Source organism: Phascolarctos cinereus, unplaced genomic scaffold (assembly GCF_003287225.1).
Source record: "Phascolarctos cinereus isolate Bilbo 61053 unplaced genomic scaffold, phaCin_HiC Scaffold_1;HRSCAF=81, whole genome shotgun sequence".
NCBI classification, from domain to species: Eukaryota; Metazoa; Chordata; class Mammalia; order Diprotodontia; family Phascolarctidae; genus Phascolarctos; species Phascolarctos cinereus.
Window position 1 is genome coordinate 29651552 of NW_027555514.1, and position 15114 is coordinate 29666665.

The window sequence follows — 15114 nt, forward strand, 5'->3', positions numbered from 1 at the left end:
CCTCCCTCTTTGTTTCCCTCTCTTCTTTCCTCTCTCCTTCTCTCTTTCCCTCCCTCCTCCTTTCCTCTTTCCCTCCCTCCTTTCCTCCCTCTTTCCTTTCTTCTCTCCCTTCCTCCTTCCCTTCCTCCTCCCTTTCCTTTCTTCTTCCCTCCCTCCTATCTTTCCCGCTTCCCTTCCATTACCTTCTCCCTTTCATCTGCAGAATCTTCCCCTAAAACAAAGCAAATACTGAGATAATGATATGGATGGAGATCAACCATCAGCAAACACAGAATTCTAGTAATCTTGGCATCCATGGTCTCTACCTCTCTCCAACTCAGTGCTCTCCCACCACCACTAAGAAGCAGAGAGGGGTCTATTTCATCATCTCTTCTCTGAGACAAAGATCTGTCATTGTCTATAACAGGAATTGAGCTGTTTTGTCACGTTGTTTTCGTCTGCATCAGTACAATCCCTACACATGTTTCTCCTGGTTCAGCATCCTTCAATGTGTATCAGTTCCTTCCTCCTATTCCTCTGAATTCTTCATGTTCATCCTTTGTACTGAATAAAACAATCTCCCACTGCAGTCATTTCACCCTTTTTCTTTGGCCCATCCCCAGTCAGTGAGCAGTCACTTTCTTTCCAGTTTTTTTGCTGCTGCTAAAATGTGTGACTCTTCTAGTTGCCCTGAGACCCTTCTACTTGGGGTTTCCTTTGGTTTCACACCCAGAAGAGAGATTATGGGTTCTAAACATCTGACTAGTTTGATAACTATTCTCCCATTATTCCAAATAAAAAAGTAAATTTCCATGAACTGCCTAATTAGGATTGTCTAGTTTCAGTACCAAGTACAAGAGGGGAAGTGAGAATCCCCTCTGGAGAAGAAAAGCTCTTTGAGAGGATTCTCACTGGCTTGGACTACGCTCACAATTATCCAGTTGTGCTCCAATTATCTTTGCTCTCCTTTGTGGCTATCACTGGCACTCCTTTCTCAAGCCCGCAGTCTTACTAGTATATGCTGTTAGTCATAAGAAGGACCTGGGAGGATAGGATAGCTGAGCCCACCCGAGCAGAGTTAAGCTTCCCCTCTCAGCCCTGCCACCAAAGAACTAAACTGTTAGTCCAAGCCCAGGAGAAAGAACCAGGAAGTGAGTAGGCCTTGATGTAAGTGACTTGCATGGCAGCTGCCAGATCACCCACCAGCTCTAGCTGCTTTAGGTAAATCGGCTCACCAGTGCCCTAGTAAGCAAGTTAGAAAGTTTTCCCTGGCCAGGGACGGGGAAGAAATGAAAAAACCAACAAGCAGGGAATACAAATTGCCATTACTGAGGGGAAAACAACAAGAAGAAGCCTCAAAGCATATGGCCTACTAAGGGAGAAGGAAATGAATGGCATCTTCTCACCTGCAGGACAGTAAAAAGAAAAAACAAAAACAGAAAAAAGAAGAAGAAACCCTAATGGTTGTTGATGCTTCACTGACTCCAGCCTCCACAAAGACCTGGAAATTGGTTCTTTGAAGGCTAATGCAGTCTCAGCAATCCCAAGTCTCTAACTGACATTTGCTGTTGCTATTGAGAAGTTCCACTCAGAAGGCCCCATTCAGCTAAGATACTGGAGTGATTTGCATTGCCTTCTCCAGCTCATTTTATAGATGAGAAACTGAGGCAAACTGGATGAAGTGATTTGCTCAGGGTCACACAGCTAGCTAGTAAGTGTCTGAAGCCAGATTTGAACTCAGGAAGAAAAGTCTTCCTGATTCCAGACCTGGCATTCTTTCCACTTCGCCACCTAGCTACCCTCTCCATAGTTCTTTAAAGTGTACAAAGTACTTCATGGTTATTTTCTTCTTTGGATGTTACACAACCCTGACACGAAAGTAGAAATTACTATCTCCTTTTTATACATTTCAAAATGGAGGCTCAAGGTCACCAAGCCTGTCAGTGTGAAGAGTAGAATTCCTGGAGATGTCCTTGGAGCCAGGAAGACTTGAATCCAGTGCTCTCTTTTGACACACACTGACTGTGTGACCCTGACCTGATTTCTTCTATCTTTAGAGCTTATCACAGTGCCTGGCACGTAGTAGGTACTTAATAAGTGCTTATTAACTGACTAATGAGCAGCCATTTAACCTCTACTCACTCAGGGCTACTCTCTAAGACCATAACTTAGGATGAAGGTGATAACCTGCCCTGGTTCCTCAACTTTGCAACTCATATACAGTTCCATCTGTGTGTGTACGTGTGCCTGTCTATACACATACACACATGTATCTGTATATATACATGCATATACATATAGAAGGTGATATATATTTATGCAAAACTACACACACATACATTCAACACAATGGACTGACTACATTACTTCTAATCTACGCTGGGTGGAAGTCAGAACTTTGTTTCCCTATTTAACCATTTGACTCAATTTAGTTCAATGAACATTTATTAAGTGTGAACTATGTGTTTCCCAACGTCCTGGGTGCTGGATATATGAAGACAAAAATAATAATATTATTCCCAAAGAACTTACTTTCTCCCAGAGTATATAAGATAGAAGATAAGTCAATGCAAGATGACTGGAGAAAAGAATAGGGCTAGCACCTAGGGGGATCAGGGAAAGCTTAACGATCTTTTCTGTAGTGACTTTTTTTGTTTGTAATCTGTGCTTACTGGACATTTTCCAAACATTTGTAGAGTCTTTTGGAAACTTGATTTATAGAAAACTTCTTTTTTAAATTTTTGTCTGTAAGTCTAACTTCATCAGAGTAGGGAAGTCTTCAAGTGGAAACGTCTATCTCCTGATGCAGCCTGTCTGTATGTATAATCTTTGAATATTGTCTGGGGCAGAAAGGTCAAACACTTGGCCACATGTCCAATGTGACCGATAACACCCCTAAGTGCAGTGAACCAGATTACAATGCAATTGGGAATTCTGTTAATTTGTGGTTTTCTAAGTCAATAAGTGGCAGGCAGGGATCCTTTTCTACTATTTAGTGGCTCCCATTTCCATTTGATACCACTCATATGGGGGGCACTGAGAAGTGACTTGCCCATAAGCACATAGCTATTGAGGAACTAAGACAGGATTTTGCTTCAGATTCTCCCTACAAGCCTCATCTCATGCCAGCTACACCTCACTGTCTCTCATAAATATATGCCTCCTTAATTTTAAGGTTCAAAGTGAAGTGAGTTTATCATGTTGTTGAATCATATCAGTCATGTCCAACTCTTCATGACCCCCTTTGGGGTTTTCTTGGTAAAGATACTGGAGTGGTTTGCCATTTCCTTCTCTGGCTCATTTTACAGATAAGAACTGAAACAAACAAGTTAAGTGACTTGTCCAGGGTCACATAGCTAGTAAGATTTGAACTCAGGAAGATTAGTCTTCCTAACTCCAGACCTGGCACTATCTACTTCACCACCTAGCTGACCTGAGTTTATTTTAAGAACCTGCAATGAGTGAAAATGGGAAGTATCAATCCATACTATAGCAGGTTAAAATTGAGGCTGTCTTCTAAACTGACAACAGCAAATAAAACTGGAAGTTAAGACTGTCACTCTAGCTCTGACTCATATCAACTCCAGGTATTTTAAGGATCTAAGTATTGTAAATAATCATAAACACATTTGATGTGTGGTAACATCTAAATACGTAAATAGGATCTGGTGACTAAAAGTAGAATTCACTTTTTTCTTTTATCCTTCACTTGAAAAAATACTTCTCCTTTATTCTCATGGGACTTTTGTATTTAATCTCCCATTTATATACAAGCATAAACACTTGGCTTTTAAAAAGCTAGAGGGTTTTGGGGGGGGCATAGGTACACTTAATTGGCATGTTTTGGTAACATGTAGTTGAGCCATTGAAGACACCATTCTGTGGTCATCTGAGAATTTAATGGCTGGTGGTGCTCTTTGATCTTCCTAAAAAGCATTGGCTAGTACAGTTCAATTATCAATTGAATCAGACCCCAAATGAACCATCTTTCAAATGGTTGGAAATTAAACCGACTTTAAACAATTATTTTCCCATCTTTGCCCAGACCCCATCAATCCCAATTTTCTTTATAGACTTTAGATGGTTGGCATCTCCATCCTCACCCAAAAGGCTCAGTTTGGCTTCGTTGGTATTTGGTGGTTTCTGACTGCAAATGTAGCTTGCTATTATTTGGAGTGATGTTGCCTTTCATGTCTTTCCACCCAGGCTTGGATGATACTTAGTAGTTCAGACTGGACTTTGTTTAAACAGGGTATCATGGGGCAGCTAGGTGGTGCAGTGGATAGAGCACCAGCCCTGGATTTAGGAGGACCTGAGTTCAAAGCCAGCCTCGGATACATAACACTTACTACCTATATGACCGTGGGCAAGTCACTTAACCTTGTTACTTAGCCAAAAAAAAAAAAAGAGTATCATGATAGGGGCAGCCAGGGCCCAGTAGATGAGGAGTGGCTTTAGAATCAGAGAGCTTTAGTTGAAACCTAAGCTTTAACCAGCTGTAGGACCTTGGGCAAATCACTTTTAGGGTCTCAGTTTCCTCACCTGTAAAATAAGGCAGTTAAAAGAGATGGCCTCTAAGGTCCCTTAGTGATCAGAGTCTATCATCCTTATAGTAGGAATGTTGGGAACTCCTCTAATCAAAAGCATTTACTGAGAGCTTGCTGTATCATTACTGTATCAGGCACCATTGGGGAGAATACAAAATTAACACTTCTGGCAGTCTATTTCCACCTAGTCTAAAATGATGTATTACATTTATGATTGGCCATAATGAGCATCTGTTGTATACATTTAGCAGGTTTCCTCCAAAGAACTCTTTTTAGCCATAGCTATCCTCCTAGGGTTAGATAAGCTATAAAAGAGTCACTTTGGGAAGCTCCATTAACTTGGAAAGAACTGGTTCATTTAGCCTTTCATTTCAGTGAAAGCAATTAGTGATTCATTTCAATTCAGTCCATCAACACACATTTATTAAACACCAAAGAAAAATATACAACAGAAGGAAGATGCAACATGCTCACATATGAATGAGTGTAAGATGGGTTGGGAGACCAACTGGTATCCTGGGATTTGTATTTCAGAGGGATAAGCCTTCCTCCTCTCTGGCCTGAGAGCTACTGGAGATGACTGGGATATTTGATTTGGAAGGCAAGATTGAATCATTCCCCAGAGCTCTTAAAAGAAGATGTAAATTTAGAGGAGGAAGGTGGACCTCAAGAACTGACCAGCAAAAGGAAACAGCCTCCCCAGACTCACCCAGGGACAGAGGAAGAATTCATTTCAGATTCAGAAGGCAAGGATTAGTAGCCTAGGTGCAATAAGTGATGGGAGAGATTGAAAGTATAAAATAGAAGGCTGGCCATCCCCCCTCCCTGCCCTCCACCCAGGCATCTCAGCTCTGAAGAACAGGGCGGAAGCAACTGGTTCTACTAATCTCTTTAAGGACTAAGGGAAGTTTAAAAAAAAAAAGTCTGTTCTTTTTCCAACTCCCCCTCCCTGTGTGTGTCCAGTAACAGCTACTGAAACATACTCTACTTGCTTCTTTTATCTTAACATTTCCTGTATCTTGATTTTTTTGTCTCAAACATAAAGAGGCTAGGGGTTAGCTAGAGACCACCATAAATTTAAATTAGGGCAGAGAGAAGGGTCTTTGCCTGAATATTAGGAATTTTCCTAACTGTCATTATACTACTAATTTTTGGGGTCTTACATAAACTCCATAAAGCAACATAAGTAGGTACTATGTCCACCTGAGAGTCCAGAATATTGCCCCTGGGCAAGATCTTGAGTGAATTATGGAACACCACTGATGTTGTATTTATATAATGTGTATGCAGTGCAATTTCAATTGAATGAGAGTATTTACAACCCCAAGGATGAGAGAATATTTGCCATAAGGAGATGGCACCTGAACTGTGCTTAGAAGGAATCATTCTATGAGGTAGAGAGAAGAAGATGGGCAGAGGCATTGATGAGGTGGGAGATGGACTGTTGTGTCTATATGGGTCAAGAGGGGGGTAGGAGACTCAGGCTGGAGTCCTGGCTTTGCCATTAGCCAGCTGTATAATCATGTACAAATTGTGCTGTATCTGTGGGGCCGTTTCCTCCTCTGTAAAGCAAGGTGGTTAAACTACCTGCTTTATCCCATCTTGCTCTACAATTCTATGATCTCAGACAGGATGTAATTTTATCACCCTTATCTAAAGAAGTTGAGGCCCAGAACGACTGTGACTTTCTCACACAGGCTGGTGGCCTCCTGATAATTTGCATGTCAGGTTTGTCAGTGTAAGAAAGATAATCCAGAGGAAATGCCTACACATAAGACACAGCATGGAGGGGATGATAAGGTCATGGGGGCTTAGCCCGGACTGCCTGGGAAAGGCACCTCATTCCAAGCATAACTCTCCAGGCTGGGAGATGACCAGTCAGTCTTACTAACACCCAGTTCTTTCCCACTTCCCACTCTGCATCCTATTCAAGGACATCTTTCTTAGAAGGAGCTAAAAACACCATTAGTCAGGCTTCATGAGTAACTCTCGTTGTGAAGATCCCTACTAGGTAATTGTCACCAGTGAAGCATAAGAGCTCTCCAGAGGAGCCAGATGATCTTATCTATAATGTAACCCCAGCTCCCGATCTCTTACTTGCCTTTCCTTTGAGGATCAGGGGCCTGCCGATACCCTGGAATCTTGTCAGCATTGACCACTAACTAATGTGGTCTTCTTAGAGTCCATTATAAGTGTATACAGTAACATATGATGGAGTATCCTGTAACATATTTGATGAAGCCAGGTTTCTGTTCTGGTAACAGGCAGCTTCATTGAACCCAGTCAGCTGCAGGGCCAAAGATGTAGTTCCCAGTGGTGATGGATGAGAGTATAGGTTGAGACTTCCTTGGCTGTGAAAATCGATTAACTAACCATAATCTTACTATAGTTTAGATAATTACAACAATAACTGATATTCATAGAGTGTTTTAAGGTTGTGATTTATTATTCAACTCACCAAGCACTTATTAATTGCCTACTGTGTGAACAGGCCTCTGATGGTGGTTAGAGAATAAGCCTCCTAGGAAGTCCTCTGTTCAAGACATACAATAAGGACTTCCGGGAGCTCTGCTCTCCAAGACTAGAAGCTAGCTACTGCTTCTATTGGCAGAAGCCAATCTACACTAGTAGAGGGAAATGCCTTCCCACCAGCTCCCCATTTTAATGCAATCAGAGGGCCAGTCAAAATAAAAAAGATGGGCCAAGCATGGTGTTATGAGCTGAGGATACAAAGATTGTCCTCAAGAAGCTTACATCCCTGGGGGCAGCGGAGGGAAGACAATGTGTACACAGGGTAGTAAATACAAAATAAGAACAAGGAAGTAACAAATGGAGGAACTGGAAAAGTGAGGGATGTTTCTTGGGCTGTATCTTGGAGGCAACTATGGATTCCCAGAAGAGGAGGCTAAGAGGGAGGGCAATCTAGGTGTGGGGCAGAGTCCAGGCTAAGACGCAGAGGCTGGAGATGGAATGTCAGTTTGGCTATTACATGATACATGAAGGAGCATAATGTAACATCAGTCTAGAGAAATAGGTTGGAGACAGATTCTGAAGGGGTTTACATAGTATAAAGAGGCTAATGGTGTTTGTTTTAGACTATCAAGTTAGCATGTGTGCGGTGGATGGATTGGAGACAGGGAGACCAGTTAGGAAAGTAATGAAGGTGAAATAGTCTGGACACGGTTGGGGGGGGGGGCTGGGTGGATGAATACAGGAAACCTCTGAAACAAAATTGGTGTCTTGACAACTATGTCACTTGATTCTCAAAACCACCCTCTGAAGGTTATTGTCTTCACTTTAAAGGTGACTGGACAGTGCCTGGGAGAGGTTGTGACTTGTCCATGGTCACATAGCCAGTGTCAATGGCTCGTGTCCAGGTCCCAGCTCCCAGGCCCTTGTTTCCTTCCATCTGCCACCCTGCTGCTCCACAGTTAACATTGTGAGTCACAATCTAGTGGAGTAAAGTCTGTATAAAAAGTTCCCTAAAAAACACAATTCCATCTTCTCTTCATGTTCAAGCAGAAAGAATGTTCTTTTCCATTGGAGGGCTCCTTTGGCCATTGATTAACTAGCAAGATTAGCCCCAGACATTCAGTTCTAGCAAAGTCTGGGATTTTGTTCATTTGGTTTTAATAAATTTATATTCACAATGGGAAAAACAAAAAAAAATTTTGTAAACCCCAGAAAAGTAATCACACATCATAATGTTCCTTTGTTGCCATGATTTTATTCTGAACTATTGAATCTCACTATAGGTTATTTATTTGTGTTTTTCAGTTTACTGTTTTTCAACACTTATGTGTACAGACAAAATGAGATCAGAGACACATAGAAAATCAATTAGGTTCAACAAAGAAAATCAACAGTTTTATTACCAGCCTATTTCATTTTTTTAAACAAGATTTTGTCTCTCCAAGGCAGAATAATGTCCCAAGATAGATTCATGAGGACAAAGAGAGGAAGAGTGGCAAGCTTTGGGGCCTAATTTTCAGTGTTTTAGAAGAAAAATTCCTCTTCTTGCCATCAAAATCCATCTTACAAGAGAGACATTCTATTTGTAAATGAACGCTATTTTAAAAAAAAAAGTCAGTAGCTACCCTCCTCTCTATCACCCAAGGAGCCCTCGCCCTCGGCCCTCCTCTGTCCAGGTGTGGTGACCAGCTTGGCTTCTCGGAACTAGCTCACCAGCAGGGGGCCTGACGGCTGGGAGTCCAGGCCGATCACAGACGGTGTTTTGTGGACGGCTTTTCTCCAGGCCTAGGGAACCAGCTTCTGGCTGCACCCAGGCAGTGTTGTTCCACTTCCACTGCGGTGAGCCACTCTTGTGGTGTAGGAATACATAGCTCTGGCTTGAGGACCCCTATGTGACCTCCAGACGAGTTCGGTAGGGCCTGAGATCTAGAGGGTTGCTGCTTTTGCTATTTACATTTTAAAGCTGTCAATCTGCGTCCATCAAGGATCTTTATTACGGATTAGTGGACCCGTTTCTCCTTGAGTTTGATTTGACTGCGCCTAGCAACTTTCTGTTTATAGAGAGCCTTAAGGTTTGCAAAGTACTTTACAGACCTTATCTCACTTGATCCTCGAAACAACCAGAAGGTAGAACCCATATTACGGATGAGGAAATTGAGGCAGTCACGGGTTAAGTGCCTTTCCCAAGGGTCAAATAGCTAGTAACTGCCTAAGGTAGGATTTGAACTCTAAATTACAGACGCGTTAAGGAGCTGTATATGTGGATGAAGTTTGGGGGACCGGGAAAGAAAAGAAAGAAAGAAAGAAAGAAAGAAAGAAAGAAAGAAAGAAAGAAAGAAAGAAAGAAAGAAAGAAAGAAAGAAAGAAAGAAAGAAAGAAAGAAAGAAAGAAAGAAAGAAAGAAAGAAAGAAAGAAAGAAAGAAAGAAAGAAAGAAAGATATAGATATAATGTGTGTATAATCATTCAAACAATTCAGGAGAAATTCAGAATATTGATTGTGGACGTTACAGCGAAACCTTGCCCTTTATACCTTTGTACAAATGTCCTTTTCCCATTCAAATTTTGTACGGGCATCGAGTCCCTTACTAGACTGGACGCTTTTTCTGGGTGGGGATATTTTCACTTCGTAACAACTCCGCCCCCACCCCCACCCCCACCCCACTCCTGAACTGTGCCTTGGACTGAATTGGTATCTGCTGTGTACAAGACTGGTTAATCCCTCCCTCTCCCAATATAATTTTTATTAAAAGTACCGATTCAATTCGGAGAGCTCCAGAGGACTGATAACCTTTGTTGGAGCTCAGCCTTGGTACCCCAAGACCCCCTGCCTTCACCTACAGCCGAGACTTTTGCTTTGGCAAACCCTCCACATTCCATCGTAGGGAAGCTGCCCCCACTTTGCCCTCCTTGGGATAATGCCCAGAGCGAGGCAAACTCCTATTACTTTGCAACTCTGCCCTTGGGGCTCGGACGCCCGAAAGTACTGGGGATTCTCAGCTCAAATTATTGCCCTGGGAGTGGGGGGCGGAGTATGTAAGGAACCCTCGGTAAAGGCCCCCCTAGCAACCTAGTCTTGATGACAGACGTCTGTCTGCAGCCCTCGTCCATCCTCCCCTATTGGGGGATTGAGGGGAAAGGGTCCCTAGGCTAGGTGAGGGGAAGCCACGGGACTGAAAAGAGAAGGCCTCCTGTCCCGCCCCGGGGAGGAGCTGGAGGGCCCGGTGATGGCACCCGCGCCACAAGTGGCTACGCGTGGGTAATGTGAGAGTTGGTGGAGGAGGCGGTGGCCGGGGCGGAGGAGCGCCAGTGGGCACTGCGCCCCGCCGTACGCGACCTGCCTCCCCGCCTCGATTCATCGACAGCTGGGGGTAGGGACCCCCGGCATCTCTCCCCCCCTCCGCCGCCGCCCTTCCCCTCCCCGAGCCATGACGCAGAAATCCCGTTGTGATCCTAAACCAGAAGCTATCTGCAAAGTCGGGTGGGTGGAAATATCGCCACTTGTAAACACGTTGAGGAGCCCAACGGGAGGGAGGGAGGAGGGGGTGGGCACGAGGCGGGGGGGGGTGTAGTCGAGTTAGGAGGGGGAATGGCTCAGGCTGAAGGAGTCCTTCCTCTTGGAAGCTCCTCCAGCCCAGCCCCTGGGGCGCTGGCACCCACCTAGGAGGAACTAAGGGCTTGGGGGGCCTGCCTGCTGTCCCTGTAGGAAGGTGAGGAAAAGGGCTGGAGGGGTGAAGGGGACAGCAGTGCCTGGGGGGAAGGGTGGGACGTGAGAGTGGGGGAGTCCCGTGAAATGAGCCCCTCCTTCTCTCCCTCACTCCTCCCCCTTCCCCTCCCCGCGGTGGGGAGCCGGGAGCCCGAGCGGTCCCGGAGCTAGCGGCTGGCGGTACGCAGCGCTGGTGCGTGCGGCGGGCTGGCGTGTCATTCGGTGCGCCCCTGGCGGGGCTAAGGAGGTAGCTGTGGCTCCCGCTGCCCCCGCCGCCGCCGCCACCACCGCTGCCACAGCAGCCGGGTGAGGCTGAACCGCGCGCAGCGCCGGGAGGCGATCGAAGGGAAACCAGGTCACAGACGGGCAGACGCACACATACACTCGCTCCCACTCATGCACACCCCTGCACGCACCGATCGGGAGCAAGGACGCTGACTCTGGAGTAAGCGGCCCCCCGGGACTTGGCCGGGGCGGGGGTACCTAGTCCAGGCTGAGTGCAAGGATCGGGGGTGGGTTCTGCCCCGGGCTGGGAGAGGTGAGAGCAGAGAAGACCCACTTATAAAATTAACTTGGTTCCTACGCTAATTAAAGTGCCCTAGTGCAGGGGCGAGCGTCCCTTCCTGGAGCTGCCTGGGTGCCTCCAGGTAAGTGATCATAAACCTACGAACTACCCCGGGGCGGTTCAGATCGGGCCGGAGGAAGCGGGGCAGCGGGGGCTGCAGCCGAGGGAGGGGGCAGACAGACCGCCGCGGAGCCCAGGGAACTGGCCTGGGAGGGCATTAACTGCAGGAATCCTCACGGCTCGCGCTTTCGCCTGGAGACCTTTATTTAGACTCTTAAACGGCGTCCCCGGCGCCCGGCTTCCCTTGGCCAGGGGGTGGTAAACAGCACCGACGCCGCCCCCTCTGCGCGCTGTGTCGGGCCACCGGCGAGGGGGCGGGCGGGCAGCCGGGCAGCCCGAGCCGGCCCGGGACGGGACCGGCGTCCCTGCTCGTGCCCGCTCCGCTGGGGGCCGGGGCAGCAGCAGCTCAGTGTCGGGGAGGGCGCGGGCAGGCAGCCAGCCCACACCGGATTACCTGCTGCTTTCGCCGGCTCTGTTAGAGCTCCAGATACAGAGACTGGGGGGGGGGGGGGGGAAGAGAAAGGGGAGGAGGAAAAAGAGGAGGAGCCGCGGAAAGACTCCCTAGCGTGGTGCCAGAGGAAAGGGGCGCCCGGGCTCGAACTGAGCAGGGGCACCGCAGCAGCCGAGTGGGGACAGGGGCGGAAGGGGGCTTGCTTTTCTTAAGAAATGGGGCCCGGAGCGCCGAAACCCCAGCCCAGTCGTTGACAGTCTTTCCTGGTGTGAAATGTAATTTGGCATCTTGGCAGGCTCGGTGCCGAGTGGAAGTTTCCATGATGAGTAAGTTCTGTGACAGGGGATTGATTCGGAAGATGTTTGCTGCCCGCGCGTCGGAAGCCCCCAGAGCTAGAATCTCGCCGCCCACCGCCTTCCCCAGCTTGTCCCTTCCCTGCAAACGCCTGTCCCTCTTGGAGAAGGGAGTCAGAATGGAGAAAAAGAGGGACCACTGGTTGTGGTCATTCAACCTCCACCCTACCCCACCCCCACCTCCCCGCCTCTCTAAAGAATACGTGGAGGGCAAATGGGTTCTTCGAGGTTTTCCTTGGGCAGCATCATTTTCTCTTTTGCGTCTAGAGGGTTTTATTCTGCTACGGCTGAGTGTCTCTCAGTATGGTTCTTGTAGTTTTGTTCTTGTAGGTATTGGCCCCTCCTATCTCCTAGTTCATAAGCTCCTAGAATTTCAGAGCTGGAAGGGGCCCTAAAGGTTATATCTTCCAACACACACACACACACACACACACACACACACACACACACACACACACACACACACACACACACACACACCCCACCCATTTTACAGACGAGCAAAGTGATGAAGCCCGGGGAAGTTGGGACTTGCCCGAGATCTGTTAGTAAACGACATATCTGGAATTCAGACCCAGGTTGCCTGACTCCAAGTCCAGAACTGCTTTCACTTGGCTCCTGATTTTTACTTGGCCACTGGTAATTGGCTGGTGATTTCCTCTCATAACTGGGTGTGATTGTTATCAATTATAAAGCATTTTCATTCTTTTTTTTTTTAATGAGAGAAAGGAGGATGGACCAAGGGTCATATTTAATAAAGGCTTTATATATCAATGTGCTTTACTCCAAAAGCTACGGAATAGACCATAAATGGAGAGATTGCAGGACTTCTTACCTGCTTAGCAAAATTCCAACACCAGTCCTCCAGAATTGGGATCATTCCAGCTCTATGGTGTGCCTATTCTCATTCAGCAAAGAGTAGACAATGTTTTCTTGGAGGAATTTTAGTGCTCTTAATCGCTACTAAGGGAGATACGGCACTGATATCTCCTTGGCGTTCGAGGATTCCAATATTCTTTCATTTTCTCTGTCCAGCAATTAGTCCTCATATCTTAAAGAATTTGTAGCATAACATTATTACCTAATATATGTCCAAGGAGAATCGGTTTTTCCTCAAATTAACCATCCCTGTCTTTTTATCGGATATTTTAAATCATAGTTTTGTATTCTTTGGGACAGTAATGAGATTACATCACTATAGTCTAAAATTCTGATTTATTTTTTTCACCAAGTCAGACTGGCTGCCTCTTTCTTTGGCTGACCATCTCCCCACCCCTCCCCCCAAAAAGGAAAAGAAAAATGTTCTGAACCAGTGAGGTTTTAAGAAATAGAAAGGAAGATCATCTTAATTTTTAAACAAAAATATTAACCTGGAGATGTGTTTAAATGAAGTATGTTGTCATTGATACAGATATACGTATATTTATATACATATTTTTCTTTGGTGTAACAAATTCAGTTGGGAATGATTTGTCAGCCTGGTTTTTCAATGTATGGAGGCATCAGTAAATAAATGTAATACTACTGATAGAGAATATTAATAGAGAATACTGATTCAGTTGTGGAAATGTTAACTAGACACTACTTTAGTAATTTTTTTCTAATGAATTTTAGAGAGCTGTGCCGTAGAAATAGGACCATCTGCTAGTAGATACAATTTTCATAGTAAATACTACCAAAGATAACCACAGGACTGTGGGGTGGAACCCTACCTCTGATGCCTCTGTGACTTTAGGCAAATTATTTAACTTCGCTGGGCCTCCCATCCTTAAAATAAAGGGAGTTTCTAAGACTTGTGAGGACACTTCCAGCTCTAGATTTGTGCTCCTATAATCCTAGGACTTTTTTTTTTTTGATGGAGCAATTCCTGTTGGCCTTTCAATGGAATGGATGCATTGATATATGAACATTCATGTTCAAAGGAAAATATATTGTAAGATGCATGTCTACCATGCTATCTTTTTAGCTATCTTCATAGCAAATGACCAGCAATAAAAGATAATTTATGCTAAGATGCTGCTAACCTGACTCTTAAAAAAAAACCTTCTTGAATCAATACAAGGGCAAAAAATTGTAATCTCCCTTTCCTTCCCAGGACATAGGCATAATTTTGATTTAAAAACAAAATCAGTTGTAGACCTACGAGAAGGTTCAGGAGATCATAGTAGCATAGATTTTGAGCTACAAAGAACCTTAGCATCATCTAGTCTGGGGCCCCCTGCCCCAGTTTATAGATGAGGAAGTTAAGGCTGGGAGAGGTTCTGACTTGCCATAGAGTCAGGTATATAACAGGTGTCTGAGTTGAGATTTGAACTCAGGTCTTCCTGATTTTACATCTATTGATTTTGCCTTTATTGCCCCTAAATGTCTCAGGATTCTGCCTAAACTGTGAATTTCCAAAATGCCTGCCTAAGTATTCTGAGCAGATGCCCTTGGGCATGCTAAGACGTGCTGGGGAGATAGCCTTTCTTTTTCTGATATTTCTGAAAGTAGGCCAAACATTCCACGTAGTGACAAATCAGAGAGTTATTTCTCCTCCTGGAGGCATTTCTTGGAGTACAAGGAAATCCTCAGAAAGAGACTTTATCCTCTGTGGAGTAACTGACCTTCACCCTCTATGGACTTAATTCAATTCAATAAATATTTATTGAGTGCCTACTAAGTGCTGAGAGGCTCCAAGCTGGGTGGTCTTGGATTCAGTGAATTCCCCAGGCTTTGAGTAACGGAGATATACTACTTAGTGGTTCTAGCCAATTGCACTTGGGGCAGAGCTGTAGTAGATGGGATTGGAATCTGCAGAATGGAATAGGAGTGAAGAAATGACCCCTCTGACAATAGGTTTAGCAATGAACTAGCAACCAGTTGCCGCAAGTCATTCACGAAAGCAATCATCTGCACATTCTTTTCCCCTTAGACGTCACAACATCAGAACTGGAAAGTGGAGGAAATATTGCAGTTTCCTACCCTTAATGTGGCTACATAT

The 15114-nt window shown here is 45.2% G+C and overlaps 1 protein-coding gene across 3 annotated transcripts in view; it reads left to right on the forward strand.

The window, feature by feature from the left end:
- Positions 1-15114, forward strand: part of THRB (thyroid hormone receptor beta) — a 422927-nt gene that overhangs the window by 15114 nt on the left and 392699 nt on the right. Inside the window, exon 1 of one of the 3 annotated variants that reach the window (XM_020971082.2) lies at positions 9659-10477. The exons of 1 other annotated variant lie outside the window; for it this stretch is intronic. The gene's annotated coding sequence lies outside the window, so the exon portion shown is untranslated. Of the gene's footprint in view, positions 1-9658; positions 10478-10909; positions 11148-15114 lie in introns of those variants that run through there. One more of the 3 variants, XM_020971080.2, reaches the window with a different exon arrangement.